At 35.1% G+C, this 5,369-nt stretch overlaps 1 protein-coding gene across 5 annotated transcripts in view; it reads right to left on the bottom strand.

Annotated features, from left to right (window-relative positions):
* The window catches only part of LOC107716056 (centrosomal protein of 170 kDa protein B-like), a 36,681-nt gene extending 34,701 nt beyond the window's left edge, over positions 1-1,980 (bottom strand). For 2 of the 5 annotated variants that reach the window (XR_001637161.1, XM_016522379.1), the window contains exon 1: positions 1,744-1,980. The gene's annotated coding sequence lies outside the window, so the exon portion shown is untranslated. The remainder of the gene's footprint in view (positions 1-1,743) is intronic. The other 3 variants (XM_016522376.1, XM_016522380.1, XM_016522377.1) reach the window with 2 other exon arrangements.
* Between the last annotated feature and the right edge of the window lie 3,389 nt (positions 1,981-5,369).

Genomic DNA, 5,369 nt, shown 5'->3' with positions numbered 1-5,369 from the left:
AAATTACTCTAGACAAACATTTGTGTCTTTTTTTTATTGCTGAAGTGTGTTGAAATTTCTTCTTCTGCATTCTAATGTACGGACGTAAATTTACATTTCCTTCAGCCTGAGGCTTATTCATTTCACTTTTGGTGTGAAAAGGCTTTTATATTTGCCAAAATATTACTTTTTTATTTTAAAAACAAACAAGCAAGCCCTGTCCAGATTTAAAAAGTAACGCAAAAGTAACGTAACACATTACTTCCCATAAAAAGTAACTAAGTAACGTAATTAGTTACTTTTTTTATGGAGTAACGCAATATTGTAATGCATTACTTTTAAAAGTAACTTTCCCCAACACTGGTTACATCCCTAGTGGTCCGGTTCAGAAAGGTCCATCTCATTTTCTTGTCCGACATCGCAGTTTTACCTTTTTTTGTGAAGGGCGTTTGATTTTTTTTTTTGCACGTTCGCTTTGTAAACACTGGCTTGGTGCTTCCGCCTCCGTCACCTTTCCAACGTGACTACGTCATGCGTGAAGTCGAGCATTTGTGGTTAAACAGTATATAAATGTTTATTTTTTTAAGAAAATGAGCGATGGTTACACTAGATAAGAGTCTTATTCCTCGGCTGGGATCGTGTCGAGCTCTTTGAAGCTGCACTGAAACTGTGACTTGGACCTTCAGCCTGTTGGTCCCCATTGAAGTCCATTATATGGAGAAAAATCCTGGAATGCTTTCCTCAAAAACCTTAATTTCTTTGCGACTGACAGAGAGACATGAACGTCTTGGATGGCATGGGGGTGAGGAAATTATCAGGAAGTTTTTATTCTGGAAGTGAACTAATCCTTTAAGATATTATCTAATAGTCTGCGTAACTTAACTGACGTCAGTAGAAAAGGAAAGTCAATTTGAAATGATGAGAAACACACAATAGCACCTACAATCTAATTAAACGAATGAATCAGAAATATTCTAGTTTTTCAGGTCAGTTATAAATATGAGCGAATGCGTGTCATTGACCATGTGAACATAAGCTATAATCAATGTCAAAGTGAAATGATCCTGGTGAAGCTCTCAAGGTAAAGTCGTTGTATTATTCAGTGTATTCTTTTAGGTTTTGACATCTTTAACACTGAATTCAGCTGGACAAAGTTCGAGTCCAGACATTAAATGAGTCCAAAACATTAAACCATTAAACTCTGAGACTCTACAGGTGTAAATCAAACTCTATCAGAGCAGCAGAGTCTGAATTAAATCCCATTAGCGACTTACAGCTCAAAACAAACCTGTAAATCAGCATTCATTAACAACAAACTCAGAGTTCACTAACTAGATGCGGATTTCCAGACGCAGGGTTGCCAGGTTTTCACAACAAAAACCCGCCCAAAATTTCTACCCAAAACTAGCCCAATTGCGTTTCGGGGGGTTCCACCGGTACAAATCGCGTTCCGGGGGTAAAACACACGTTTCTGACAGGGTTCCCCTGATAATATTCGCATTCCAGGGACTAAATTTCACATTATTTGTGTTTTAAAAACAACCCGCGGCTACAGTGTTAAAGTAGCCCGAATCCGCGGGAAACCCGCGGACCTGGCAACCCTGCTCCAAACCCTCACAGCCGATATTCCCTGTTCGTGAGGCACATCTGTAACATGACAGCGCGAATAAAGCCGTTCAGACACATAAAACGCTGTTAAAACACATAAAAGAGGCTTTCTCGCGGCAGAAGAGCGATGGTTGTCCAGCTCAAGCAGTCACTCACTCGTTCAGCGCACCTTCAGTGAAGCTCCGGGCGGATGAAGCTCAACAGGAAGTTTATACCTGACATTCCCGAACTCCGACACACTTTAAAGAGTTCAAACGCGGGTTGAATGCGTCTCCAGGCGCCGTTAGAGGAAGCGAAACCACGTAGCCTCGGTTCGGTGCTGCTGGTCCCGGTGGACCAGAGTTTTATTCGCCCTGAGCGCGACGCGCCGTCGGAGTACGTCAGGCCGGTGCGTGAGTGACGTCACGACGCAGCGCCTCCACCTGAAACTACAGCCAGATAAACAAGATCCACACCTTTAATTACTGCTTATGTTTATTGTTATGTGATCTGTTTCATTTTTTTCATTTATTTATTTATTTATAATGTAATTGTTTGTTGTTGTTGTTGTTATTTTATTTAAATATATTTATTATTATTATTATTATTATTTTCTCTCTCTCTCGCTTCTGAATTTTAATTGCTATGTATTGTTTGGCCGTCCTTGAACCCCTGGCTCTTTTCCTTGGAATATGTTTGTTCACTTTTGTATTCCTTAAGCAAGTGTTTCATAAAAAAAATTAATTAATTAATTTAAAAAAAAACTTTTAATAACCGGATTACAAAATAAAAGCCCGTCTATGCGATTAGATCCTTCAAATGCATATGTTGCATAATTGCATATTGAGATTAATGCGGTTTTCTATAAATGAAGTCACCACAAATAGTATTTTGGCATTTGAAATGTGTGGATGTCATTGCACTAGATATATAAAATAAGTGAAAGAAAGATTCGTTTAAAAAGTAGAGTAAAAAAATGCATATAGTTTATTGATGTAAAATGTTTCAGGTGGTGCTTTAACGTTGATTTTGATGTATTCAGGAAATATACAATACTCCAAATATACTGTAAATGAGTCATCTTCATAATAACCGACTGTAAACTGAGTATAATGGAGGCGTCCGCTGGATGGCGCTGTTCTGCAGAGGAAGAGTGTTTGATGATGAAGGACAGTCATCTTCACACTAAGAACCAAAACAAAACAGTCCTGTGGTAAAGCATACTTTACTGACCTCAAGATGACTTTAAAATAAGATAAAACAAATCAAATCAAGACATTCCTCAACAGCTGTGTTTCATTGAAGAAGCAGGATTCCTGTCCTCTAGGAAAACCTCTAGCCTATTATATGAGAGAATTCTGTGATTTCTAGACCTGCAAAACTCGTGTAAATTAATACAACCTTAAAATTGAGAGTGTAGAATTTAGTAGAGATGCTATGACATGTAAATGTGATTCATTACTGTTCAAAAGTTTGGGATAAGTAAGATTTTAAGAAAGAAAGATAAGCATACTTTTAATCATCAAGGATGCATTAAATTGATCAAAAGTGAGAGTAAAGACATTTATAATGTTACAGAAGATTTCTACTTCAAATAAATGCTGTTCTTCTGAACTTTGTTCATCTGTGAATCCTGAAAAATAAAATGCATCAGTTTCCACAAAAATATTAGATGCTTTCAACATTGATAATAATCAGAAATGTTTCTCGAGCAGCAAATCAGCATATTAGAATGATTTCTGAAGATCATGTGACACTGAAGACTGGAGTAATGATGCTGAAAATACAGCTGCGCATCACAGAAATACATTACAGTTTAACAGATATTCACATAGAAAACAGCTGTTTGACCTGATAATAATATTTCAGTTTTTACAGTATTTTTGATCAAATAAATGCAGCCTCTGTGAGCAGAAGACACTTCTTTCTAAAACATAAAAAAATCTGAATTATTCCAAACTTTATGCAAAATAAACAAGAGCCATGGTAGCTGTTCTCGAAGTAAAAGCATCATGTCAATGTCATGTGTTATAGTCTGCATGTGCTGACAGAGGTGTGCATGAAGCCGAGCGGTTTTAAACTGAATGTGATGTTTGTGGATGAAAGCAGTCTGATGTGTAACTGTGTTGCAGAGAGGGGAGAAAGATTTCTGCAGTCTCACAGCACGTCACACGTGTTCCTCTGGGTGCTGTCCAACACACCGTCCAGCTGTGAGGGTTTGTAACCAACATCTGGCTCACAGACTCAACCATCTGCTTCAGACTGCAGGAGCAACACAACAACACACCGAGTAACCGGGGCTAGTTGTCACACTTTTTACACGGATGAATACTTGTCAGGACGGGTCAGTTTCTGGAAATAAAATATGCAGATTGTTGAAGTTTTGTGGCAGCATGCCCCAGTATCCATCCTCCATAACATTTATGTATTTGAAAAGCATTATAGACTATATATAAAGGTCATTGTGCAGCATTTAAATGGTAAAACCACTGTAACACTGAAAATGCAATGACAAAAATAGAAAGATAAAATGCAAATATACTGATAACACTTTACAATAAGATTTGTTAGTTAACATGAACTAACAAAAAAAACTTCTAAAGCATTTATTAATCGTAGTTATTGTTAATTTCAACATTTACTTACGCATTATAATCAAAAGCGTATCTGTTAATATTATTTAATGGACCTGAGCTGACATGAATTAATGAATAGTTGTGCTTTTATGAACTCATAATAATTATATATATATATATATATATATATAATTCTTTTATTAATAATAATAATAATACATAATTATAATAATAAGAAAATAAACATTTTTACTGGGAAAAAAAATCATGCACGTATTTTAATAAAAATACAAGCATCACATTTCTGCTTTTACTAACACTTTACAATGAGTTAACTACATTAGTTGAAAGGAACTAACAATTAAATACTTGTAAATCATTTATTAATCTTAGTTATCTCAATATTTACTAATGCATTATTGAAATCAAAAGTTGTATCTGTTAATATTATCTAACGGACCTGAGCTGACATGAAATAACAATATTTTATTAACATTAACAAAGATGAATAAATACTATAAGAAATGTTTTGCTCATTAGTTAACTGATGTTAACTAATGGAACCTTACTGTAAAGTGTTACCAAAATACCTAACCTCTGATATTTAATTAACTATAAATTGAACTTTGTGCATCAATTATTGTGAAATAATCAACGGATACAATTTAGCCAAAACTTTATTTGATCAATTCAATGGAAAAAAAAAGTCTAAATCATAAAAACAGCTGAACAGCGTATACAAATTCAATATTATTTGTATCCTAAAGCTGGTGTTCTTTAGCTCACGTGTTAAAAAAGACAACACAATTAAAGGATAAAAAAGTTAAATATCTTCCCGTTTAAAAAAAGAGGACAGTATGAAAGAGCATCATTCATATGAAACATCAGATCTAAAAACAGGAAAAAATAGTTTTGCATATAAAATAAGGTACTATGTGAAAAGAGAGGAAAGGCCTTTACATTCATGTACGTATGGTGATTATTACACATCATATCAACAATCAGAGCATTTCACAATAATAATAATAATAATAATAATAACCTGCCAACAGATTCTCACATCTGTACAAAGATCATATTTGTGGTTGTGCTGATTAAATCACAACTATTGCATGGTATTTACACCGATGTGTAGAAATGTTGCTTTAAATTACCTTCAAAACACTTACAATGCACAAATGAATGAGTTGTGTGTGTGTGTGTGTGTGTGTGTGTGAGTGTGAGTGT

The sequence above is a fragment of the Sinocyclocheilus rhinocerous genome, unplaced genomic scaffold (assembly GCF_001515625.1).
Source record: "Sinocyclocheilus rhinocerous isolate Xijiao unplaced genomic scaffold, SAMN03320098_v1.1 scaffold1862, whole genome shotgun sequence".
NCBI classification, from domain to species: domain Eukaryota; kingdom Metazoa; phylum Chordata; class Actinopteri; order Cypriniformes; family Cyprinidae; genus Sinocyclocheilus; species Sinocyclocheilus rhinocerous.
The sequence above is the reverse complement of the archived record's forward strand: the minus strand, read 5'-3'. Positions and strand labels throughout refer to the sequence as shown.